Raw genomic sequence first — 26,160 nt, 5'->3', positions numbered from 1 at the left:
GTCGCTTTTAATTTTAATATTAACTTAAACAAAAAGACAGAATCAGAGCTAAACCCATCAAAAGTAGTTTTTACTTAACCGCAGGCGCCGAATTTTATTCCGCCGATAATTTTCGATTGTCGTTTTATAATAATTCGTTCATTCTGGTAGTTAGTTTTCACTTTTGTATTTCAGTGAATTCGAATGTGGAAGAAATTTCAGGTGGCTTAGGGCAACGGGGATGTAGCTTCATCGGTAGAGCACTTACTTTGCACGAGAGATCGACGCTCGGCGTCTCCGTCTGCCGCTGTTATTTTTACAAACGTTTGCAATGAATAAATTTTTCGGCATTACAAAAAGTAGTTGGTTTCTCCGTTTCACACTTCTGAAAAACGCTAACGACGAGTACCGCGCGCGTATCTGTGGATCGGTTTACACTTCGCTTCATTACAGTGAAAGTCGTGTACGACACTTATTATCTGCAAATTGACTTTTGCCAATTTTATAAACCTCCGATTTGTCTCTGTAAGCTGTAGTGAAAGTGTTTGGAAAAAACAGTTGGCGAAGCGTTTCTCATTGACGCCTGCAGCCGATGGCAAAGCGCGCGTAGCCTACTTTTAGAACCTGTGACGTTCTTCGTTCGCAACTGCCTAACAAACGCCAATCGAGTGAACAGTTTACAGATGGTATTTCAGCCAGTTAGATGCCGGGGACGTAGCTCAGATGGTAGAGCGCTCGCTTAGCATGCGAGAGGTACCGAGATCGATACTCGGCGTCTCCACACTCGTTTTTTTAGTGTTTAAAATTCCATTATATCGATTGTATAAATGATCGAATTCTCGAAATACTTCCGAGATTTTTGCTAAAGTTAGCAAATATTTCTGTCTGAAATTTAGATCGAGTATTCTGTCTGTCATACATGTGGCTGGAAACGTTTCCGTCTTGCAACTTTGAAACTTTTCGGTTGGCCAAAATTCTTATCGTTTCGCAAACAAAGTGCAAGTACACCGTCACTATAAAGTCGGTAGCAGCGATGGACTTGAGTATCAAGTCTCCAGGTGTTACGAAGCGCAAAGAAAAAAAAAATTTTATTAAATGGAGGCGCCGAGTATCGATCTCGGTACCTCTCGCATGCAAAGCGAGCGCTCTACCATCTGAGCTACGCCCCCGACGTTCAGAACGCCTTTACGGTTCGTTTGCATTCTTTCATTATCTACTGCCAAGTAACGTTTCCACAGTTGCTATCGATTATCTTCGTGTTTTCGGCTGAGCGATGCGGTTTTGGTGTGAAGCTTGGAAATTCTCGGATTGTGGTCACATTCGAAGAAAGGGGAGAATAAATGAAAGTGTCTGGAATCAGAACCGGTTTCGGTACGTATGCAGTGCGTGCATGATCGACGGAAGCCAAATTCTTTGGCGGCAGATAGTGCACTAAACAAATAGAATTTTTAATACTGTAAATATAATGATCAACAGATTCCTGCCGTTCATTATCTAACTGCTTTCAAGGAGAGGGCAATTTTCCGAATTACGTGTAACCTGCTTCTGCGCTTTCTATATTTGTTTTTAAACACTATGTGTCGAACTCCGTGATCGAGATTTAGGAAGGACGGATTACAGTTGAAATTTATACGTCTACAATTTTTTCAGATTGCAGCTCCATTCAAATAAACGAAAAGACACGCACTGACATTATTAATTTTAATATCCATATATAAATAAATTTATATATGCACATACGTATGTGTTATATTAATATATATATACACCATTGATCCAACTGTTTGTATATAATTTAAAATTTGTAACGGAATTCCTAAAACGCCCACTAACGGCGCTTTATTCTGAGTTTAGCCGAATTTATAATGGACTTCGTTAACAAGCCTCTTTTAGTTTCCCAACGGTAGAAAGAGTTTTTTTAAAAAAATAAGGATCATTAAAACAGAAATAAATCAATAAATACGCATTAAATTAAAAAAAACATCAAATATTTATTTTACTATCGTCACGACTTAATTAACATTATCGGCTACAATACATCTTTCCATTGTTTTACTTTCTTTTTTGTAAGTGACGATTTTCGAATGAGAAAGAAACTTTAGCGATTTCTTGCTTCGTTTTTTCAAAATAATTGCTTCGGATATAAATGTGAGTAATATTTTGACAGACTTTACAATATACTGTACAGATATTCTAATAAAAGTAGAATTACTGATCTAGAAATTTCTCACTGAGTAATCATAAGGTTCTTCGACATAATTAATTATAATAAAAAATTCATTTTAAGATAAATTTCAATATTTTCAACTTATTTGGCATATTGCAATCAGTTGAATATAGTGTTCGATTCGAAATCAGTTTAAAATATGGAAAACTCTTTGCGTTGAATTAATAATCTCTATTATTTCTCCTATTTATTTTCATGACGATTTTGCTTTATTCAAAATATCCGGTAGTTGTAGTTCTGTAATGTAATGTGCACTTCATTTTCATGTTTATTTCTAGAAATCCGTCAAATCAGCATTATGCCACAACTTTCAATAGATTTCTTTACTTGAATATTTTTGTTGAGTTTTACTTTTTGAACCTGGATTTATCAATAAATGTGTTGGAGAACGTTCCAAACTGTCACTGTGACTATCGTTGCGAACTTTTCGCCTATTGTTTGTTTGCCGAGTCGCTTTTAATTTTAATATTAACTTAAACAAAAAGACAGAATCAGAGCTAAACCCATCAAAAGTAGTTTTTACTTAACCGCAGGCGCCGAATTTTATTCCGCCGATAATTTTCGATTGTCGTTTTATAATAATTCGTTCATTCTGGTAGTTAGTTTTCACTTTTGTATTTCAGTGAATTCGAATGTGGAAGAAATTTCAGGTGGCTTAGGGCAACGGGGATGTAGCTTCATCGGTAGAGCACTTACTTTGCACGAGAGATCGACGCTCGGCGTCTCCGTCTGCCGCTGTTATTTTTACAAACGTTTGCAATGAATAAATTTTTCGGCATTACAAAAAGTAGTTGGTTTCTCCGTTTCACACTTCTGAAAAACGCTAACGACGAGTACCGCGCGCGTATCTGTGGATCGGTTTACACTTCGCTTCATTACAGTGAAAGTCGTGTACGACACTTATTATCTGCAAATTGACTTTTGCCAATTTTATAAACCTCCGATTTGTCTCTGTAAGCTGTAGTGAAAGTGTTTGGAAAAAACAGTTGGCGAAGCGTTTCTCATTGACGCCTGCAGCCGATGGCAAAGCGCGCGTAGCCTACTTTTAGAACCTGTGACGTTCTTCGTTCGCAACTGCCTAACAAACGCCAATCGAGTGAACAGTTTACAGATGGTATTTCAGCCAGTTAGATGCTGGGGACGTAGCTCAGATGGTAGAGCGCTCGCTTAGCATGCGAGAGGTACCGAGATCGATACTCGGCGTCTCCACACTCGTTTTTTTAGTGTTTAAAATTCCATTATATCGATTGTATAAATGATCGAATTCTCGAAATACTTCCGAGATTTTTGCTAAAGTTAGCAAATATTTCTGTCTGAAATTTAGATCGAGTATTCTGTCTGTCATACATGTGGCTGGAAACGTTTCCGTCTTGCAACTTTGAAACTTTTCGGTTGGCCAAAATTCTTATCGTTTCGCAAACAAAGTGCAAGTACACCGTCACTATAAAGTCGGTAGCAGCGATGGACTTGAGTATCAAGTCTCCAGGTGTTACGAAGCGCAAAGAAAAAAAAAATTTTATTAAATGGAGGCGCCGAGTATCGATCTCGGTACCTCTCGCATGCAAAGCGAGCGCTCTACCATCTGAGCTACGCCCCCGACGTTCAGAACGCCTTTACGGTTCGTTTGCATTCTTTCATTATCTACTGCCAAGTAACGTTTCCACAGTTGCTATCGATTATCTTCGTGTTTTCGGCTGAGCGATGCGGTTTTGGTGTGAAGCTTGGAAATTCTCGGATTGTGGTCACATTCGAAGAAAGGGGAGAATAAATGAAAGTGTCTGGAATCAGAACCGGTTTCGGTACGTATGCAGTGCGTGCATGATCGACGGAAGCCAAATTCTTTGGCGGCAGATAGTGCACTAAACAAATAGAATTTTTAATACTGTAAATATAATGATCAACAGATTCCTGCCGTTCATTATCTAACTGCTTTCAAGGAGAGGGCAATTTTCCGAATTACGTGTAACCTGCTTCTGCGCTTTCTATATTTGTTTTTAAACACTATGTGTCGAACTCCGTGATCGAGATTTAGGAAGGACGGATTACAGTTGAAATTTATACGTCTACAATTTTTTCAGATTGCAGCTCCATTCAAATAAACGAAAAGACACGCACTGACATTATTAATTTTAATATCCATATATAAATAAATTTATATATGCACATACGTATGTGTTATATTAATATATATATACACCATTGATCCAACTGTTTGTATATAATTTAAAATTTGTAACGGAATTCCTAAAACGCCCACTAACGGCGCTTTATTCTGAGTTTAGCCGAATTTATAATGGACTTCGTTAACAAGCCTCTTTTAGTTTCCCAACGGTAGAAAGAGTTTTTTTAAAAAAATAAGGATCATTAAAACAGAAATAAATCAATAAATACGCATTAAATTAAAAAAAACATCAAATATTTATTTTACTATCGTCACGACTTAATTAACATTATCGGCTACAATACATCTTTCCATTGTTTTACTTTCTTTTTTGTAAGTGACGATTTTCGAATGAGAAAGAAACTTTAGCGATTTCTTGCTTCGTTTTTTCAAAATAATTGCTTCGGATATAAATGTGAGTAATATTTTGACAGACTTTACAATATACTGTACAGATATTCTAATAAAAGTAGAATTACTGATCTAGAAATTTCTCACTGAGTAATCATAAGGTTCTTCGACATAATTAATTATAATAAAAAATTCATTTTAAGATAAATTTCAATATTTTCAACTTATTTGGCATATTGCAATCAGTTGAATATAGTGTTCGATTCGAAATCAGTTTAAAATATGGAAAACTCTTTGCGTTGAATTAATAATCTCTATTATTTCTCCTATTTATTTTCATGACGATTTTGCTTTATTCAAAATATCCGGTAGTTGTAGTTCTGTAATGTAATGTGCACTTCATTTTCATGTTTATTTCTAGAAATCCGTCAAATCAGCATTATGCCACAACTTTCAATAGATTTCTTTACTTGAATATTTTTGTTGAGTTTTACTTTTTGAACCTGGATTTATCAATAAATGTGTTGGAGAACGTTCCAAACTGTCACTGTGACTATCGTTGCGAACTTTTCGCCTATTGTTTGTTTGCCGAGTCGCTTTTAATTTTAATATTAACTTAAACAAAAAGACAGAATCAGAGCTAAACCCATCAAAAGTAGTTTTTACTTAACCGCAGGCGCCGAATTTTATTCCGCCGATAATTTTCGATTGTCGTTTTATAATAATTCGTTCATTCTGGTAGTTAGTTTTCACTTTTGTATTTCAGTGAATTCGAATGTGGAAGAAATTTCAGGTGGCTTAGGGCAACGGGGATGTAGCTTCATCGGTAGAGCACTTACTTTGCACGAGAGATCGACGCTCGGCGTCTCCGTCTGCCGCTGTTATTTTTACAAACGTTTGCAATGAATAAATTTTTCGGCATTACAAAAAGTAGTTGGTTTCTCCGTTTCACACTTCTGAAAAACGCTAACGACGAGTACCGCGCGCGTATCTGTGGATCGGTTTACACTTCGCTTCATTACAGTGAAAGTCGTGTACGACACTTATTATCTGCAAATTGACTTTTGCCAATTTTATAAACCTCCGATTTGTCTCTGTAAGCTGTAGTGAAAGTGTTTGGAAAAAACAGTTGGCGAAGCGTTTCTCATTGACGCCTGCAGCCGATGGCAAAGCGCGCGTAGCCTACTTTTAGAACCTGTGACGTTCTTCGTTCGCAACTGCCTAACAAACGCCAATCGAGTGAACAGTTTACAGATGGTATTTCAGCCAGTTAGATGCTGGGGACGTAGCTCAGATGGTAGAGCGCTCGCTTAGCATGCGAGAGGTACCGAGATCGATACTCGGCGTCTCCACACTCGTTTTTTTAGTGTTTAAAATTCCATTATATCGATTGTATAAATGATCGAATTCTCGAAATACTTCCGAGATTTTTGCTAAAGTTAGCAAATATTTCTGTCTGAAATTTAGATCGAGTATTCTGTCTGTCATACATGTGGCTGGAAACGTTTCCGTCTTGCAACTTTGAAACTTTTCGGTTGGCCAAAATTCTTATCGTTTCGCAAACAAAGTGCAAGTACACCGTCACTATAAAGTCGGTAGCAGCGATGGACTTGAGTATCAAGTCTCCAGGTGTTACGAAGCGCAAAGAAAAAAAAAATTTTATTAAATGGAGGCGCCGAGTATCGATCTCGGTACCTCTCGCATGCAAAGCGAGCGCTCTACCATCTGAGCTACGCCCCCGACGTTCAGAACGCCTTTACGGTTCGTTTGCATTCTTTCATTATCTACTGCCAAGTAACGTTTCCACAGTTGCTATCGATTATCTTCGTGTTTTCGGCTGAGCGATGCGGTTTTGGTGTGAAGCTTGGAAATTCTCGGATTGTGGTCACATTCGAAGAAAGGGGAGAATAAATGAAAGTGTCTGGAATCAGAACCGGTTTCGGTACGTATGCAGTGCGTGCATGATCGACGGAAGCCAAATTCTTTGGCGGCAGATAGTGCACTAAACAAATAGAATTTTTAATACTGTAAATATAATGATCAACAGATTCCTGCCGTTCATTATCTAACTGCTTTCAAGGAGAGGGCAATTTTCCGAATTACGTGTAACCTGCTTCTGCGCTTTCTATATTTGTTTTTAAACACTATGTGTCGAACTCCGTGATCGAGATTTAGGAAGGACGGATTACAGTTGAAATTTATACGTCTACAATTTTTTCAGATTGCAGCTCCATTCAAATAAACGAAAAGACACGCACTGACATTATTAATTTTAATATCCATATATAAATAAATTTATATATGCACATACGTATGTGTTATATTAATATATATATACACCATTGATCCAACTGTTTGTATATAATTTAAAATTTGTAACGGAATTCCTAAAACGCCCACTAACGGCGCTTTATTCTGAGTTTAGCCGAATTTATAATGGACTTCGTTAACAAGCCTCTTTTAGTTTCCCAACGGTAGAAAGAGTTTTTTTAAAAAAATAAGGATCATTAAAACAGAAATAAATCAATAAATACGCATTAAATTAAAAAAAACATCAAATATTTATTTTACTATCGTCACGACTTAATTAACATTATCGGCTACAATACATCTTTCCATTGTTTTACTTTCTTTTTTGTAAGTGACGATTTTCGAATGAGAAAGAAACTTTAGCGATTTCTTGCTTCGTTTTTTCAAAATAATTGCTTCGGATATAAATGTGAGTAATATTTTGACAGACTTTACAATATACTGTACAGATATTCTAATAAAAGTAGAATTACTGATCTAGAAATTTCTCACTGAGTAATCATAAGGTTCTTCGACATAATTAATTATAATAAAAAATTCATTTTAAGATAAATTTCAATATTTTCAACTTATTTGGCATATTGCAATCAGTTGAATATAGTGTTCGATTCGAAATCAGTTTAAAATATGGAAAACTCTTTGCGTTGAATTAATAATCTCTATTATTTCTCCTATTTATTTTCATGACGATTTTGCTTTATTCAAAATATCCGGTAGTTGTAGTTCTGTAATGTAATGTGCACTTCATTTTCATGTTTATTTCTAGAAATCCGTCAAATCAGCATTATGCCACAACTTTCAATAGATTTCTTTACTTGAATATTTTTGTTGAGTTTTACTTTTTGAACCTGGATTTATCAATAAATGTGTTGGAGAACGTTCCAAACTGTCACTGTGACTATCGTTGCGAACTTTTCGCCTATTGTTTGTTTGCCGAGTCGCTTTTAATTTTAATATTAACTTAAACAAAAAGACAGAATCAGAGCTAAACCCATCAAAAGTAGTTTTTACTTAACCGCAGGCGCCGAATTTTATTCCGCCGATAATTTTCGATTGTCGTTTTATAATAATTCGTTCATTCTGGTAGTTAGTTTTCACTTTTGTATTTCAGTGAATTCGAATGTGGAAGAAATTTCAGGTGGCTTAGGGCAACGGGGATGTAGCTTCATCGGTAGAGCACTTACTTTGCACGAGAGATCGACGCTCGGCGTCTCCGTCTGCCGCTGTTATTTTTACAAACGTTTGCAATGAATAAATTTTTCGGCATTACAAAAAGTAGTTGGTTTCTCCGTTTCACACTTCTGAAAAACGCTAACGACGAGTACCGCGCGCGTATCTGTGGATCGGTTTACACTTCGCTTCATTACAGTGAAAGTCGTGTACGACACTTATTATCTGCAAATTGACTTTTGCCAATTTTATAAACCTCCGATTTGTCTCTGTAAGCTGTAGTGAAAGTGTTTGGAAAAAACAGTTGGCGAAGCGTTTCTCATTGACGCCTGCAGCCGATGGCAAAGCGCGCGTAGCCTACTTTTAGAACCTGTGACGTTTTTTGTTCGCAACTGCCTAACAAACGCCAATCGAGTGAACAGTTTACAGATGGTATTTCAGCCAGTTAGATGCTGGGGACGTAGCTCAGATGGTAGAGCGCTCGCTTAGCATGCGAGAGGTACCGAGATCGATACTCGGCGTCTCCACACTCGTTTTTTTAGTGTTTAAAATTCCATTATATCGATTGTATAAATGATCGAATTCTCGAAATACTTCCGAGATTTTTGCTAAAGTTAGCAAATATTTCTGTCTGAAATTTAGATCGAGTATTCTGTCTGTCATACATGTGGCTGGAAACGTTTCCGTCTTGCAACTTTGAAACTTTTCGGTTGGCCAAAATTCTTATCGTTTCGCAAACAAAGTGCAAGTACACCGTCACTATAAAGTCGGTAGCAGCGATGGACTTGAGTATCAAGTCTCCAGGTGTTACGAAGCGCAAAGAAAAAAAAAATTTTATTAAATGGAGGCGCCGAGTATCGATCTCGGTACCTCTCGCATGCAAAGCGAGCGCTCTACCATCTGAGCTACGCCCCCGACGTTCAGAACGCCTTTACGGTTCGTTTGCATTCTTTCATTATCTACTGCCAAGTAACGTTTCCACAGTTGCTATCGATTATCTTCGTGTTTTCGGCTGAGCGATGCGGTTTTGGTGTGAAGCTTGGAAATTCTCGGATTGTGGTCACATTCGAAGAAAGGGGAGAATAAATGAAAGTGTCTGGAATCAGAACCGGTTTCGGTACGTATGCAGTGCGTGCATGATCGACGGAAGCCAAATTCTTTGGCGGCAGATAGTGCACTAAACAAATAGAATTTTTAATACTGTAAATATAATGATCAACAGATTCCTGCCGTTCATTATCTAACTGCTTTCAAGGAGAGGGCAATTTTCCGAATTACGTGTAACCTGCTTCTGCGCTTTCTATATTTGTTTTTAAACACTATGTGTCGAACTCCGTGATCGAGATTTAGGAAGGACGGATTACAGTTGAAATTTATACGTCTACAATTTTTTCAGATTGCAGCTCCATTCAAATAAACGAAAAGACACGCACTGACATTATTAATTTTAATATCCATATATAAATAAATTTATATATGCACATACGTATGTGTTATATTAATATATATATACCATTGATCCAACTGTTTGTATATAATTTAAAATTTGTAACGGAATTCCTAAAACGCCCACTAACGGCGCTTTATTCTGAGTTTAGCCGAATTTATAATGGACTTCGTTAACAAGCCTCTTTTAGTTTCCCAACGGTAGAAAGAGTTTTTTTAAAAAAATAAGGATCATTAAAACAGAAATAAATCAATAAATACGCATTAAATTAAAAAAAACATCAAATATTTATTTTACTATCGTCACGACTTAATTAACATTATCGGCTACAATACATCTTTCCATTGTTTTACTTTCTTTTTTGTAAGTGACGATTTTCGAATGAGAAAGAAACTTTAGCGATTTCTTGCTTCGTTTTTTCAAAATAATTGCTTCGGATATAAATGTGAGTAATATTTTGACAGACTTTACAATATACTGTACAGATATTCTAATAAAAGTAGAATTACTGATCTAGAAATTTCTCACTGAGTAATCATAAGGTTCTTCGACATAATTAATTATAATAAAAAATTCATTTTAAGATAAATTTCAATATTTTCAACTTATTTGGCATATTGCAATCAGTTGAATATAGTGTTCGATTCGAAATCAGTTTAAAATATGGAAAACTCTTTGCGTTGAATTAATAATCTCTATTATTTCTCCTATTTATTTTCATGACGATTTTGCTTTATTCAAAATATCCGGTAGTTGTAGTTCTGTAATGTAATGTGCACTTCATTTTCATGTTTATTTCTAGAAATCCGTCAAATCAGCATTATGCCACAACTTTCAATAGATTTCTTTACTTGAATATTTTTGTTGAGTTTTACTTTTTGAACCTGGATTTATCAATAAATGTGTTGGAGAACGTTCCAAACTGTCACTGTGACTATCGTTGCGAACTTTTCGCCTATTGTTTGTTTGCCGAGTCGCTTTTAATTTTAATATTAACTTAAACAAAAAGACAGAATCAGAGCTAAACCCATCAAAAGTAGTTTTTACTTAACCGCAGGCGCCGAATTTTATTCCGCCGATAATTTTCGATTGTCGTTTTATAATAATTCGTTCATTCTGGTAGTTAGTTTTCACTTTTGTATTTCAGTGAATTCGAATGTGGAAGAAATTTCAGGTGGCTTAGGGCAACGGGGATGTAGCTTCATCGGTAGAGCACTTACTTTGCACGAGAGATCGACGCTCGGCGTCTCCGTCTGCCGCTGTTATTTTTACAAACGTTTGCAATGAATAAATTTTTCGGCATTACAAAAAGTAGTTGGTTTCTCCGTTTCACACTTCTGAAAAACGCTAACGACGAGTACCGCGCGCGTATCTGTGGATCGGTTTACACTTCGCTTCATTACAGTGAAAGTCGTGTACGACACTTATTATCTGCAAATTGACTTTTGCCAATTTTATAAACCTCCGATTTGTCTCTGTAAGCTGTAGTGAAAGTGTTTGGAAAAAACAGTTGGCGAAGCGTTTCTCATTGACGCCTGCAGCCGATGGCAAAGCGCGCGTAGCCTACTTTTAGAACCTGTGACGTTTTTTGTTCGCAACTGCCTAACAAACGCCAATCGAGTGAACAGTTTACAGATGGTATTTCAGCCAGTTAGATGCTGGGGACGTAGCTCAGATGGTAGAGCGCTCGCTTAGCATGCGAGAGGTACCGAGATCGATACTCGGCGTCTCCACACTCGTTTTTTTAGTGTTTAAAATTCCATTATATCGATTGTATAAATGATCGAATTCTCGAAATACTTCCGAGATTTTTGCTAAAGTTAGCAAATATTTCTTTCTGAAATTTAGATCGAGTATTCTGTCTGTCATACATGTGGCTGGAAACGTTTCCGTCTTGCAACTTTGAAACTTTTCGGTTGGCCAAAATTCTTATCGTTTCGCAAACAAAGTGCAAGTACACCGTCACTATAAAGTCGGTAGCAGCGATGGACTTGAGTATCAAGTCTCCAGGTGTTACGAAGCGCAAAGAAAAAAAAAATTTTATTAAATGGAGGCGCCGAGTATCGATCTCGGTACCTCTCGCATGCAAAGCGAGCGCTCTACCATCTGAGCTACGCCCCCGACGTTCAGAACGCCTTTACGGTTCGTTTGCATTCTTTCATTATCTACTGCCAAGTAACGTTTCCACAGTTGCTATCGATTATCTTCGTGTTTTCGGCTGAGCGATGCGGTTTTGGTGTGAAGCTTGGAAATTCTCGGATTGTGGTCACATTCGAAGAAAGGGGAGAATAAATGAAAGTGTCTGGAATCAGAACCGGTTTCGGTACGTATGCAGTGCGTGCATGATCGACGGAAGCCAAATTCTTTGGCGGCAGATAGTGCACTAAACAAATAGAATTTTTAATACTGTAAATATAATGATCAACAGATTCCTGCCGTTCATTATCTAACTGCTTTCAAGGAGAGGGCAATTTTCCGAATTACGTGTAACCTGCTTCTGCGCTTTCTATATTTGTTTTTAAACACTATGTGTCGAACTCCGTGATCGAGATTTAGGAAGGACGGATTACAGTTGAAATTTATACGTCTACAATTTTTTCAGATTGCAGCTCCATTCAAATAAACGAAAAGACACGCACTGACATTATTAATTTTAATATCCATATATAAATAAATTTATATATGCACATACGTATGTGTTATATTAATATATATATAACCATTGATCCAACTGTTTGTATATAATTTAAAATTTGTAACGGAATTCCTAAAACGCCCACTAACGGCGCTTTATTCTGAGTTTAGCCGAATTTATAATGGACTTCGTTAACAAGCCTCTTTTAGTTTCCCAACGGTAGAAAGAGTTTTTTTAAAAAAATAAGGATCATTAAAACAGAAATAAATCAATAAATACGCATTAAATTAAAAAAAACATCAAATATTTATTTTACTATCGTCACGACTTAATTAACATTATCGGCTACAATACATCTTTCCATTGTTTTACTTTCTTTTTTGTAAGTGACGATTTTCGAATGAGAAAGAAACTTTAGCGATTTCTTGCTTCGTTTTTTCAAAATAATTGCTTCGGATATAAATGTGAGTAATATTTTGACAGACTTTACAATATACTGTACAGATATTCTAATAAAAGTAGAATTACTGATCTAGAAATTTCTCACTGAGTAATCATAAGGTTCTTCGACATAATTAATTATAATAAAAAATTCATTTTAAGATAAATTTCAATATTTTCAACTTATTTGGCATATTGCAATCAGTTGAATATAGTGTTCGATTCGAAATCAGTTTAAAATATGGAAAACTCTTTGCGTTGAATTAATAATCTCTATTATTTCTCCTATTTATTTTCATGACGATTTTGCTTTATTCAAAATATCCGGTAGTTGTAGTTCTGTAATGTAATGTGCACTTCATTTTCATGTTTATTTCTAGAAATCCGTCAAATCAGCATTATGCCACAACTTTCAATAGATTTCTTTACTTGAATATTTTTGTTGAGTTTTACTTTTTGAACCTGGATTTATCAATAAATGTGTTGGAGAACGTTCCAAACTGTCACTGTGACTATCGTTGCGAACTTTTCGCCTATTGTTTGTTTGCCGAGTCGCTTTTAATTTTAATATTAACTTAAACAAAAAGACAGAATCAGAGCTAAACCCATCAAAAGTAGTTTTTACTTAACCGCAGGCGCCGAATTTTATTCCGCCGATAATTTTCGATTGTCGTTTTATAATAATTCGTTCATTCTGGTAGTTAGTTTTCACTTTTGTATTTCAGTGAATTCGAATGTGGAAGAAATTTCAGGTGGCTTAGGGCAACGGGGATGTAGCTTCATCGGTAGAGCACTTACTTTGCACGAGAGATCGACGCTCGGCGTCTCCGTCTGCCGCTGTTATTTTTACAAACGTTTGCAATGAATAAATTTTTCGGCATTACAAAAAGTAGTTGGTTTCTCCGTTTCACACTTCTGAAAAACGCTAACGACGAGTACCGCGCGCGTATCTGTGGATCGGTTTACACTTCGCTTCATTACAGTGAAAGTCGTGTACGACACTTATTATCTGCAAATTGACTTTTGCCAATTTTATAAACCTCCGATTTGTCTCTGTAAGCTGTAGTGAAAGTGTTTGGAAAAAACAGTTGGCGAAGCGTTTCTCATTGACGCCTGCAGCCGATGGCAAAGCGCGCGTAGCCTACTTTTAGAACCTGTGACGTTTTTTGTTCGCAACTGCCTAACAAACGCCAATCGAGTGAACAGTTTACAGATGGTATTTCAGCCAGTTAGATGCTGGGAACGTAGCTCAGATGGTAGAGCGCTCGCTTAGCATGCGAGAGGTACCGAGATCGATACTCGGCGTCTCCACACTCGTTTTTTTAGTGTTTAAAATTCCATTATATCGATTGTATAAATGATCGAATTCTCGAAATACTTCCGAGATTTTTGCTAAAGTTAGCAAATATTTCTTTCTGAAATTTAGATCGAGTATTCTGTCTGTCATACATGTGGCTGGAAACGTTTCCGTCTTGCAACTTTGAAACTTTTCGGTTGGCCAAAATTCTTATCGTTTCGCAAACAAAGTGCAAGTACACCGTCACTATAAAGTCGGTAGCAGCGATGGACTTGAGTATCAAGTCTCCAGGTGTTACGAAGCGCAAAGAAAAAAAAAATTTTATTAAATGGAGGCGCCGAGTATCGATCTCGGTACCTCTCGCATGCAAAGCGAGCGCTCTACCATCTGAGCTACGCCCCCGACGTTCAGAACGCCTTTACGGTTCGTTTGCATTCTTTCATTATCTACTGCCAAGTAACGTTTCCACAGTTGCTATCGATTATCTTCGTGTTTTCGGCTGAGCGATGCGGTTTTGGTGTGAAGCTTGGAAATTCTCGGATTGTGGTCACATTCGAAGAAAGGGGAGAATAAATGAAAGTGTCTGGAATCAGAACCGGTTTCGGTACGTATGCAGTGCGTGCATGATCGACGGAAGCCAAATTCTTTGGCGGCAGATAGTGCACTAAACAAATAGAATTTTTAATACTGTAAATATAATGATCAACAGATTCCTGCCGTTCATTATCTAACTGCTTTCAAGGAGAGGGCAATTTTCCGAATTACGTGTAACCTGCTTCTGCGCTTTCTATATTTGTTTTTAAACACTATGTGTCGAACTCCGTGATCGAGATTTAGGAAGGACGGATTACAGTTGAAATTTATACGTCTACAATTTTTTCAGATTGCAGCTCCATTCAAATAAACGAAAAGACACGCACTGACATTATTAATTTTAATATCCATATATAAATAAATTTATATATGCACATACGTATGTGTTATATTAATATATATATACACCATTGATCCAACTGTTTGTATATAATTTAAAATTTGTAACGGAATTCCTAAAACGCCCACTAACGGCGCTTTATTCTGAGTTTAGCCGAATTTATAATGGACTTCGTTAACAAGCCTCTTTTAGTTTCCCAACGGTAGAAAGAGTTTTTTTAAAAAAATAAGGATCATTAAAACAGAAATAAATCAATAAATACGCATTAAATTAAAAAAAACATCAAATATTTATTTTACTATCGTCACGACTTAATTAACATTATCGGCTACAATACATCTTTCCATTGTTTTACTTTCTTTTTTGTAAGTGACGATTTTCGAATGAGAAAGAAACTTTAGCGATTTCTTGCTTCGTTTTTTCAAAATAATTGCTTCGGATATAAATGTGAGTAATATTTTGACAGACTTTACAATATACTGTACAGATATTCTAATAAAAGTAGAATTACTGATCTAGAAATTTCTCACTGAGTAATCATAAGGTTCTTCGACATAATTAATTATAATAAAAAATTCATTTTAAGATAAATTTCAATATTTTCAACTTATTTGGCATATTGCAATCAGTTGAATATAGTGTTCGATTCGAAATCAGTTTAAAATATGGAAAACTCTTTGCGTTGAATTAATAATCTCTATTATTTCTCCTATTTATTTTCATGACGATTTTGCTTTATTCAAAATATCCGGTAGTTGTAGTTCTGTAATGTAATGTGCACTTCATTTTCATGTTTATTTCTAGAAATCCGTCAAATCAGCATTATGCCACAACTTTCAATAGATTTCTTTACTTGAATATTTTTGTTGAGTTTTACTTTTTGAACCTGGATTTATCAATAAATGTGTTGGAGAACGTTCCAAACTGTCACTGTGACTATCGTTGCGAACTTTTCGCCTATTGTTTGTTTGCCGAGTCGCTTTTAATTTTAATATTAACTTAAACAAAAAGACAGAATCAGAGCTAAACCCATCAAAAGTAGTTTTTACTTAACCGCAGGCGCCGAATTTTATTCCGCCGATAATTTTCGATTGTCGTTTTATAATAATTCGTTCATTCTGGTAGTTAGTTTTCACTTTTGTATTTCAGTGAATTCGAATGTGGAAGAAATTTCAGGTGGCTTAGGGCAACGGGGATGTAGCTTCATCGGTAGAGCACTTACTTTGCACGAGAGATCGACGCTCGGCGTCTCCGTCTGCCGCTGTTATTTTTACAAACGTTTGCAATGAATAAATTTTTCGGCATTACAAAAAGTAGTTGGTTTCTCCGTTTCACACTTCTGAAAAACGCTAACGACGAGTACCGCGCGCGTATCTGTGGATCGGTTTACACTTCGCTTCATTACAGTGAAAGTCGTGTACGACACTTATTATCTGCAAATTGACTTTTGCCAATTTTATAAACCTCCGATTTGTCTCTGTAAGCTGTAGTGAAAGTGTTTGGAAAAAACAGTTGGCGAAGCGTTTCTCATTGACGCCTGCAGCCGATGGCAAAGCGCGCGTAGCCTACTTTTAGAACCTGTGACGTTTTTTGTTCGCAACTGCCTAACAAACGCCAATCGAGTGAACAGTTTACAGATGGTATTTCAGCCAGTTAGATGCTGGGGACGTAGCTCAGATGGTAGAGCGCTCGCTTAGCATGCGAGAGGTACCGAGATCGATACTCGGCGTCTCCACACTCGTTTTTTTAGTGTTTAAAATTCTATTATATCGATTGTATAAATGATCGAATTCTCGAAATACTTCCGAGATTTTTGCTAAAGTTAGCAAAACCATCTCCCAAACAAAACACTTAAATACAATAAACATAATCAAACAAAATTATACAATGATAAATAACAATTCAGTTGTAAAATAAATGATATAAAATTTACAAAATCAAATACAGTAATTAAATAAAGTTTAAAGATCGGGAGCATCTGTCAATATAATACAAAATACTAAAAAATAGAAACCAAAATGGCAAATTGCTTACCTATAAATAGAAAAAAAATTAGTATCGAAGACACAGCACTGACAGATGCTCCCAAACAGCACTAACAACAAGGCTAGATTTATAGTAGAGGAATCACGCCCCCTAAAACAAAATTTTAACAGATTTTCTTAGAAAACAAAATACATTAAATTTATAACAAGGTTTCGATAAAATTTTAAGGAAAAAAAACCTGGTAAGAACTTCGCAACCAAAGATTTCTTTACGTAACACTTTAAGACGCCCACATTTAGCCAGAATATGCCAGGCATCCACAATTTCTTTCTCAACACAAAAGTTACACAATTCTCTCGAGTAATTATTTAAAAAGTTTAACGAATTACACCTAGCCTGTATAAATAAACACAAAATATTAAGGGAAACATCTTGATTATATAAAGAATTATCAAAAAACGTAACATTCAAATTCTTATACCAACAATTATATACGCTTTTACTTATTTTTTCATTTATATTATATAAAAAATTATCAAAAATGTTTACAAGGAGAAGAGACCAGTCCATTAGATCCAAATCAACATTAATAAAATTAATACCATGATTATTGCATGTATCCATAAGATAACGTGTCCAATCTATAGACTTTTTGTTAAGTATAAATTTCAGACAAACCTTACTCAGACGATGATCATCGAGCTTAGAAATTCTATTAATCCAATTTCTTATCCTACTAAATATTATAAGTTTTATAGGGGTCAAAGCACATTCCATCATAATTAAATAACCTGGTGTACAACGAGGTAAATAAAATAAGTTTTTAATAAATTCAGTCTGTATACCATCACCATTAGTCAGATTAAAACCCCAAATCTCTGAAGCATATAACAAAGAGGGCAATACCACAGTTTTCAATAGACGTAAATAATCTCTCAGATTACGTAATTTGGCAGATCTCCCCAACTGAATGACTTTATTCATCAATAATCTGGCATGAGTTCTCTTATTAGTGTAATGCGTATGGAATAAACCATTAGACGAAAATGTAACACCCAAATATTTGTAATTAGAGACAACTTGAATTGGAGAACCCTTAAACCACCATTTATCTGCCCTCGCACTCTTACCTCCTCTTCGAAAAACAACAATCTTGGACTTATTCAAATTCAATTTCAAACCATTTTCATCTAAATAAATTGCGAATTTATCAATCAATCTTTGAAGTCCAATCACAGAGTCAGATAAAATTATAATATCGTCTGCATAAGCTAGTATTTTAATTTGGAAACCATCTATTTCTATACCATCACCAGAAGAATTAATAAAACCAAAGAGATCGTTCAAAAAAATACCAAACAAGATTGGACTCAAAATACAGCCCTGCTTAACACCAGTCTTAGAAAACATTAATGGCGAACAGTTCCCACCATCTCTTACCATAAACGAGGAATTTTCATACAAAGCAACAAGTAAAGATATAAATTTATAACTGAAACCATAACGCAACATCTTAGACCACAGCAAGTTCCTACAAACTCTGTCAAACGCAGAAGATAAATCCACAAAAAAAGCATACACCTTCCTCCGTTTCCGTAAAAAAGTTTTCTGAATAACCGTGTACAAAACAAAAATATTATCCAATGTGGAATAACTAGCTCGGAATCCTGCCTGATTCTCATGCAATATATTATTAACTTCTAACCACCTAATCAGTCTTCTATACAAAATAATACAAAACAATTTCGAAACACAAGATGATAGCCATATACCTCTATAATTACCAGGAACATCCTTCCTACCATTCTTAAAAATCGGAATTAGAATACTCGTCTTCCAAGACTCCGGTATTATCCCAGTATCAAAAATCTTTGAAAAAAGACACAAAATATGTGGTCTCAGAGTCTCAAAATTCCAAAATTCCATCGGGATCCCGTCAAAACCTGGCGCTTTATTTGGCTTATACCTCCTCAGAGCATCATTAAGCTCACCTGCACAAAGTTCATGGTCCAAAAGTTCATCATACCAATTCCTACAATAATTAAAAATAGAAAAATCAACAAAATAAGGGTCCAGGGAACCAAATAAATTAAAAAAGTGATGAAACCAATCATCAATAGATATAAAGCAGAAATTACAAGACTTAGTCCGCTTAACGTGTCGGAAATAATTCCAAAAAAGCCTATTATCTTTCCCGAAACAATTTTGAATTTTTCCAGCAAATAATTTTTTTTTCGCAATGCAAAATCGCTTCGCCAAACTTCGTAACATAACAAAACGCAAACGATCATTAGAATCATTACTCTTTCTAAAAGATCTCCAGGCTCTATTCCTAGCGCAAATTAACATCCTACAGTCCGAATCGAACCACGAAAAAGAATTCTTATGTCTCCTAATATTAAATCCACACTTACAAGCCAAATTAAAAAGAAGATTACTCAGGTCTTCCATTGAATCAAACCCATTCAAGACACATATTTCCTCCAAAGCCAACCTTAATTCATCCTTTCTAGATTCATCCCAGAACAATCTATTAATCCTCTGCCTCTTCTCTAAAGAAACCGATCTATCATTTCCACAGGCCAGTCGTAAAATCAAAGGGTTATGGTCGGAATCCAAAAACTGACCCATCGTTAAAGAGAGAATATCTTTCCAAATTAACGGAGAAACTATGACCAGATCAATAACTGAACAGCCACGACTAGAGATAAAAGAATATTCACCCGCTTCATCACCTAAACATCTTCCATTACCAATAATCAAATTCAAATCATCACATAGATGAAGCAACTTTCTACCAAAAGAATCAATCACCAAGTCTTTCGAATTCCTATGCAAAGGACAAACAATACCAAAAGAATTGCAAAAAGCGTCAGAAATTATATTCCCCAATCCAATCCTAGCATTAAAATCACCAGCAATCATTACATTCTTGTCATGTAATATCAAACCAATTAAAGTTTCAAAAATAGACTGCCGGTCATTTTCCCTAAAATAAACAAAACATACCAAAATATTACCAAGTTCGGCACCAAATTTGACAAGTATTAGAAAGTTATCTTGATAAATAACAACGCAGGGAAAAGAGGATCTTATTGCCAATAACCAACCTGCACAATAACGACCTTTCGTATGTAACTTAAAAGCCTTACCAAAGTAGAGATTATAACCTTGCAAACAATCAGTTACCTCCGAATTTCTATTAGTAGAACCATACCAAGTTTCAGAAAGAAATATAATATCGTACTGCAATAGATACTTCCAAAAAAACTCGGGTTTATTAAACAAACCAGCACAATTCCAAATTAAAAAGGAAGTACCCCTATCCGGCAATTGCTAGGATGAGACAGGCTTAACCTGGTCACAGTCAACATCGTAAAAGTGCTTCGTTCCGTCAATAATAATTTTTTCATAAACTACTTTTACCATTCGCGCTCCAGAAAGTTTTGACTGTCTACCGAAATCACGAAGCTTAAATCTAATATTTCTCAATCTAGGAGAAAAGTCATCATTTACATAAACACCATCCGGTTTTAATTCCAGAATTCGTTTCTTAAAGTTCATTTTTTCATAATAATCAACAAAAGTACAAATAATTAATCTAGGGGAATTAGCCTTTTTCTTTCCCACTCTCATTGCCCTACCAATCTTAATGTCGGGCATCTGTAAGACTCGCGTAGCAAATTCAACTATTTTCTCTTTCGTTTCTAGAAATGATTCATCCCGTACCTCTTCTAGACCGGAAATGACAACATTATTTATACGACGTTGGTTATCCAAAAAATCAAGTTCTCGAGTAATATCATTAAACTTTCTCGTAACATTACTTTGATCGCTTAAACCACAATTTTTATCAGCCAATTTTTCCAATATCTCTAATCTGGTATCTAAGTCACCCAAACCTTCATCCAAATTTTTTAACCATTCCGATACATAATTTAATCTTGAAATAAGTTCATCAACCTTAGAATTCATGGAAAAATGTAAACGCAACAGAACACGCATACCCTCTTCGAGGTTAAAATTTTCTCCTTCCAGAAGATATGCAAATTCTTCCTCCTCGCGACTCTTCAAAGATTTCTTTTTACTGCTGGTCTCTCCTTCCGTTAAACTCGGTGAAAACGACTTTCTTTTCGGATTAACCGCCATAATTGTAAAGACTTACCTATAACTATAAATAGAAAAAAAATTAGTATCGAAGACACAGCACTGACAGATGCTCCCAAACAGCACTAACAACAAGGCTAGATTTATAGTAGAGGAATCACGCCCCCTGGTAAGAACTTCGCAACCAAAGATTTCTTTACGTAACACTTTAAGACGCCCACATTTAGCCAGAATATGCCAGGCATCCACAATTTCTTTCTCAACACAAAAGTTACACAATTCTCTCGAGTAATTATTTAAAAAGTTTAACGAATTACACCTATACAATACATCTTTCCATTGTTTTACTTTCTTTTTTGTAAGTGACGATTTTCGAATGAGAAAGAAACTTTAGCGATTTCTTGCTTCGTTTTTTCAAAATAATTGCTTCGGATATAAATGTGAGTAATATTTTGACAGACTTTACAATATACTGTACAGATATTCTAATAAAAGTAGAATTACTGATCTAGAAATTTCTCACTGAGTAATCATAAGGTTCTTCGACATAATTAATTATAATAAAAAATTCATTTTAAGATAAATTTCAATATTTTCAACTTATTTGGCATATTGCAATCAGTTGAATATAGTGTTCGATTCGAAATCAGTTTAAAATATGGAAAACTCTTTGCGTTGAATTAATAATCTCTATTATTTCTCCTATTTATTTTCATGACGATTTTGCTTTATTCAAAATATCCGGTAGTTGTAGTTCTGTAATGTAATGTGCACTTCATTTTCATGTTTATTTCTAGAAATCCGTCAAATCAGCATTATGCCACAACTTTCAATAGATTTCTTTACTTGAATATTTTTGTTGAGTTTTACTTTTTGAACCTGGATTTATCAATAAATGTGTTGGAGAACGTTCCAAACTGTCACTGTGACTATCGTTGCGAACTTTTCGCCTATTGTTTGTTTGCCGAGTCGCTTTTAATTTTAATATTAACTTAAACAAAAAGACAGAATCAGAGCTAAACCCATCAAAAGTAGTTTTTACTTAACCGCAGGCGCCGAATTTTATTCCGCCGATAATTTTCGATTGTCGTTTTATAATAATTCGTTCATTCTGGTAGTTAGTTTTCACTTTTGTATTTCAGTGAATTCGAATGTGGAAGAAATTTCAGGTGGCTTAGGGCAACGGGGATGTAGCTTCATCGGTAGAGCACTTACTTTGCACGAGAGATCGACGCTCGGCGTCTCCGTCTGCCGCTGTTATTTTTACAAACGTTTGCAATGAATAAATTTTTCGGCATTACAAAAAGTAGTTGGTTTCTCCGTTTCACACTTCTGAAAAACGCTAACGACGAGTACCGCGCGCGTATCTGTGGATCGGTTTACACTTCGCTTCATTACAGTGAAAGTCGTGTACGACACTTATTATCTGCAAATTGACTTTTGCCAATTTTATAAACCTCCGATTTGTCTCTGTAAGCTGTAGTGAAAGTGTTTGGAAAAAACAGTTGGCGAAGCGTTTCTCATTGACGCCTGCAGCCGATGGCAAAGCGCGCGTAGCCTACTTTTAGAACCTGTGACGTTCTTCGTTCGCAACTGCCTAACAAACGCCAATCGAGTGAACAGTTTACAGATGGTATTTCAGCCAGTTAGATGCCGGGGACGTAGCTCAGATGGTAGAGCGCTCGCTTAGCATGCGAGAGGTACCGAGATCGATACTCGGCGTCTCCACACTCGTTTTTTTAGTGTTTAAAATTCCATTATATCGATTGTATAAATGATCGAATTCTCGAAATACTTCCGAGATTTTTGCTAAAGTTAGCAAATATTTCTGTCTGAAATTTAGATCGAGTATTCTGTCTGTCATACATGTGGCTGGAAACGTTTCCGTCTTGCAACTTTGAAACTTTTCGGTTGGCCAAAATTCTTATCGTTTCGCAAACAAAGTGCAAGTACACCGTCACTATAAAGTCGGTAGCAGCGATGGACTTGAGTATCAAGTCTCCAGGTGTTACGAAGCGCAAAGAAAAAAAAAATTTTATTAAATGGAGGCGCCGAGTATCGATCTCGGTACCTCTCGCATGCAAAGCGAGCGCTCTACCATCTGAGCTACGCCCCCGACGTTCAGAACGCCTTTACGGTTCGTTTGCATTCTTTCATTATCTACTGCCAAGTAACGTTTCCACAGTTGCTATCGATTATCTTCGTGTTTTCGGCTGAGCGATGCGGTTTTGGTGTGAAGCTTGGAAATTCTCGGATTGTGGTCACATTCGAAGAAAGGGGAGAATAAATGAAAGTGTCTGGAATCAGAACCGGTTTCGGTACGTATGCAGTGCGTGCATGATCGACGGAAGCCAAATTCTTTGGCGGCAGATAGTGCACTAAACAAATAGAATTTTTAATACTGTAAATATAATGATCAACAGATTCCTGCCGTTCATTATCTAACTGCTTTCAAGGAGAGGGCAATTTTCCGAATTACGTGTAACCTGCTTCTGCGCTTTCTATATTTGTTTTTAAACACTATGTGTCGAACTCCGTGATCGAGATTTAGGAAGGACGGATTACAGTTGAAATTTATACGTCTACAATTTTTTCAGATTGCAGCTCCATTCAAATAAACGAAAAGACACGCACTGACATTATTAATTTTAATATCCATATATAAATAAATTTATATATGCACATACGTATGTGTTATATTAATATATATATACACCATTGATCCAACTGTTTGTATATAATTTAAAATTTGTAACGGAATTCCTAAAACGCCCACTAACGGCGCTTTATTCTGAGTTTAGCCGAATTTATAATGGACTTCGTTAACAAGCCTCTTTTAGTTTCCCAACGGTAGAAAGAGTTTTTTTAAAAAAATAAGGATCATTAAAACAGAAATAAATCAATAAATACGCATTAAATTAAAAAAAACATCAAATATTTATTTTACTATCGTCACGACTTAATTAACATTATCGGCTACAATACATCTTTCCATTGTTTTACTTTCTTTTTTGTAAGTGACGATTTTCGAATGAGAAAGAAACTTTAGCGATTTCTTGCTTCGTTTTTTCAAAATAATTGCTTCGGATATAAATGTGAGTAATATTTTGACAGACTTTACAATATACTGTACAGATATTCTAATAAAAGTAGAATTACTGATCTAGAAATTTCTCACTGAGTAATCATAAGGTTCTTCGACATAATTAATTATAATAAAAAATTCATTTTAAGATAAATTTCAATATTTTCAACTTATTTGGCATATTGCAATCAGTTGAATATAGTGTTCGATTCGAAATCAGTTTAAAATATGGAAAACTCTTTGCGTTGAATTAATAATCTCTATTATTTCTCCTATTTATTTTCATGACGATTTTGCTTTATTCAAAATATCCGGTAGTTGTAGTTCTGTAATGTAATGTGCACTTCATTTTCATGTTTATTTCTAGAAATCCGTCAAATCAGCATTATGCCACAACTTTCAATAGATTTCTTTACTTGAATATTTTTGTTGAGTTTTACTTTTTGAACCTGGATTTATCAATAAATGTGTTGGAGAACGTTCCAAACTGTCACTGTGACTATCGTTGCGAACTTTTCGCCTATTGTTTGTTTGCCGAGTCGCTTTTAATTTTAATATTAACTTAAACAAAAAGACAGAATCAGAGCTAAACCCATCAAAAGTAGTTTTTACTTAACCGCAGGCGCCGAATTTTATTCCGCCGATAATTTTCGATTGTCGTTTTATAATAATTCGTTCATTCTGGTAGTTAGTTTTCACTTTTGTATTTCAGTGAATTCGAATGTGGAAGAAATTTCAGGTGGCTTAGGGCAACGGGGATGTAGCTTCATCGGTAGAGCACTTACTTTGCACGAGAGATCGACGCTCGGCGTCTCCGTCTGCCGCTGTTATTTTTACAAACGTTTGCAATGAATAAATTTTTCGGCATTACAAAAAGTAGTTGGTTTCTCCGTTTCACACTTCTGAAAAACGCTAACGACGAGTACCGCGCGCGTATCTGTGGATCGGTTTACACTTCGCTTCATTACAGTGAAAGTCGTGTACGACACTTATTATCTGCAAATTGACTTTTGCCAATTTTATAAACCTCCGATTTGTCTCTGTAAGCTGTAGTGAAAGTGTTTGGAAAAAACAGTTGGCGAAGCGTTTCTCATTGACGCCTGCAGCCGATGGCAAAGCGCGCGTAGCCTACTTTTAGAACCTGTGACGTTCTTCGTTCGCAACTGCCTAACAAACGCCAATCGAGTGAACAGTTTACAGATGGTATTTCAGCCAGTTAGATGCTGGGGACGTAGCTCAGATGGTAGAGCGCTCGCTTAGCATGCGAGAGGTACCGAGATCGATACTCGGCGTCTCCACACTCGTTTTTTTAGTGTTTAAAATTCCATTATATCGATTGTATAAATGATCGAATTCTCGAAATACTTCCGAGATTTTTGCTAAAGTTAGCAAATATTTCTGTCTGAAATTTAGATCGAGTATTCTGTCTGTCATACATGTGGCTGGAAACGTTTCCGTCTTGCAACTTTGAAACTTTTCGGTTGGCCAAAATTCTTATCGTTTCGCAAACAAAGTGCAAGTACACCGTCACTATAAAGTCGGTAGCAGCGATGGACTTGAGTATCAAGTCTCCAGGTGTTACGAAGCGCAAAGAAAAAAAAAATTTTATTAAATGGAGGCGCCGAGTATCGATCTCGGTACCTCTCGCATGCAAAGCGAGCGCTCTACCATCTGAGCTACGCCCCCGACGTTCAGAACGCCTTTACGGTTCGTTTGCATTCTTTCATTATCTACTGCCAAGTAACGTTTCCACAGTTGCTATCGATTATCTTCGTGTTTTCGGCTGAGCGATGCGGTTTTGGTGTGAAGCTTGGAAATTCTCGGATTGTGGTCACATTCGAAGAAAGGGGAGAATAAATGAAAGTGTCTGGAATCAGAACCGGTTTCGGTACGTATGCAGTGCGTGCATGATCGACGGAAGCCAAATTCTTTGGCGGCAGATAGTGCACTAAACAAATAGAATTTTTAATACTGTAAATATAATGATCAACAGATTCCTGCCGTTCATTATCTAACTGCTTTCAAGGAGA

At 36.0% G+C, this 26,160-nt stretch overlaps 1 long non-coding RNA gene and 17 other non-coding genes across 18 annotated transcripts; 9 read left to right on the top strand and 9 right to left on the bottom strand.

The window, feature by feature from the left end:
• Positions 1-687: 687 nt before the first annotated feature.
• TRNAA-AGC (transfer RNA alanine (anticodon AGC)) lies at positions 688-760 on the top strand. The gene has a single exon. It is a non-coding gene; the product is annotated as a tRNA-Ala (tRNA).
• A 315-nt stretch (positions 761-1,075) lies between these two features.
• Positions 1,076-1,148, bottom strand: TRNAA-UGC (transfer RNA alanine (anticodon UGC)). The gene has a single exon. It is a non-coding gene; the product is annotated as a tRNA-Ala (tRNA).
• Positions 1,149-3,342: 2,194 nt separating this feature from the next.
• Positions 3,343-3,415, top strand: TRNAA-AGC (transfer RNA alanine (anticodon AGC)). Its single transcript has one exon. It is a non-coding gene; the product is annotated as a tRNA-Ala (tRNA).
• A 315-nt stretch (positions 3,416-3,730) lies between these two features.
• Positions 3,731-3,803, bottom strand: TRNAA-UGC (transfer RNA alanine (anticodon UGC)). The gene has a single exon. It is a non-coding gene; the product is annotated as a tRNA-Ala (tRNA).
• Positions 3,804-5,997: 2,194 nt separating this feature from the next.
• TRNAA-AGC (transfer RNA alanine (anticodon AGC)) lies at positions 5,998-6,070 on the top strand. The gene has a single exon. It is a non-coding gene; the product is annotated as a tRNA-Ala (tRNA).
• A 315-nt stretch (positions 6,071-6,385) lies between these two features.
• TRNAA-UGC (transfer RNA alanine (anticodon UGC)) lies at positions 6,386-6,458 on the bottom strand. The gene has a single exon. It is a non-coding gene; the product is annotated as a tRNA-Ala (tRNA).
• Positions 6,459-8,652: 2,194 nt separating this feature from the next.
• On the top strand, positions 8,653-8,725 carry TRNAA-AGC (transfer RNA alanine (anticodon AGC)). The gene has a single exon. It is a non-coding gene; the product is annotated as a tRNA-Ala (tRNA).
• A 315-nt stretch (positions 8,726-9,040) lies between these two features.
• TRNAA-UGC (transfer RNA alanine (anticodon UGC)) lies at positions 9,041-9,113 on the bottom strand. The gene has a single exon. It is a non-coding gene; the product is annotated as a tRNA-Ala (tRNA).
• A 2,192-nt stretch (positions 9,114-11,305) lies between these two features.
• On the top strand, positions 11,306-11,378 carry TRNAA-AGC (transfer RNA alanine (anticodon AGC)). The gene has a single exon. It is a non-coding gene; the product is annotated as a tRNA-Ala (tRNA).
• A 315-nt stretch (positions 11,379-11,693) lies between these two features.
• Positions 11,694-11,766, bottom strand: TRNAA-UGC (transfer RNA alanine (anticodon UGC)). Its single transcript has one exon. It is a non-coding gene; the product is annotated as a tRNA-Ala (tRNA).
• A 2,193-nt stretch (positions 11,767-13,959) lies between these two features.
• On the top strand, positions 13,960-14,032 carry TRNAA-AGC (transfer RNA alanine (anticodon AGC)). The gene has a single exon. It is a non-coding gene; the product is annotated as a tRNA-Ala (tRNA).
• Positions 14,033-14,347: 315 nt separating this feature from the next.
• On the bottom strand, positions 14,348-14,420 carry TRNAA-UGC (transfer RNA alanine (anticodon UGC)). The gene has a single exon. It is a non-coding gene; the product is annotated as a tRNA-Ala (tRNA).
• Positions 14,421-16,614: 2,194 nt separating this feature from the next.
• Positions 16,615-16,687, top strand: TRNAA-AGC (transfer RNA alanine (anticodon AGC)). Its single transcript has one exon. It is a non-coding gene; the product is annotated as a tRNA-Ala (tRNA).
• A 337-nt stretch (positions 16,688-17,024) lies between these two features.
• LOC136984161 (uncharacterized) lies at positions 17,025-21,075 on the bottom strand. The gene is made up of 3 exons (XR_010882157.1): positions 20,946-21,075; positions 17,177-17,334; positions 17,025-17,088 (listed from the first exon to the last, which is right to left on the bottom strand). It is a non-coding gene; the product is annotated as an uncharacterized lncRNA (long non-coding RNA).
• A 1,625-nt stretch (positions 21,076-22,700) lies between these two features.
• On the top strand, positions 22,701-22,773 carry TRNAA-AGC (transfer RNA alanine (anticodon AGC)). Its single transcript has one exon. It is a non-coding gene; the product is annotated as a tRNA-Ala (tRNA).
• Positions 22,774-23,088: 315 nt separating this feature from the next.
• TRNAA-UGC (transfer RNA alanine (anticodon UGC)) lies at positions 23,089-23,161 on the bottom strand. The gene has a single exon. It is a non-coding gene; the product is annotated as a tRNA-Ala (tRNA).
• A 2,194-nt stretch (positions 23,162-25,355) lies between these two features.
• On the top strand, positions 25,356-25,428 carry TRNAA-AGC (transfer RNA alanine (anticodon AGC)). Its single transcript has one exon. It is a non-coding gene; the product is annotated as a tRNA-Ala (tRNA).
• Positions 25,429-25,743: 315 nt separating this feature from the next.
• On the bottom strand, positions 25,744-25,816 carry TRNAA-UGC (transfer RNA alanine (anticodon UGC)). Its single transcript has one exon. It is a non-coding gene; the product is annotated as a tRNA-Ala (tRNA).
• Between the last annotated feature and the right edge of the window lie 344 nt (positions 25,817-26,160).

Source organism: Centruroides vittatus, unplaced genomic scaffold (genome assembly GCF_030686945.1).
Source record: "Centruroides vittatus isolate TY-2023 unplaced genomic scaffold, ASM3068694v2 contig_905, whole genome shotgun sequence".
In the NCBI taxonomy this organism is placed as follows: Eukaryota; Metazoa; Arthropoda; class Arachnida; order Scorpiones; family Buthidae; genus Centruroides; species Centruroides vittatus.
Note: the sequence above shows the minus strand (reverse complement) of the source record. Positions and strands in the feature narration are given on the sequence as shown.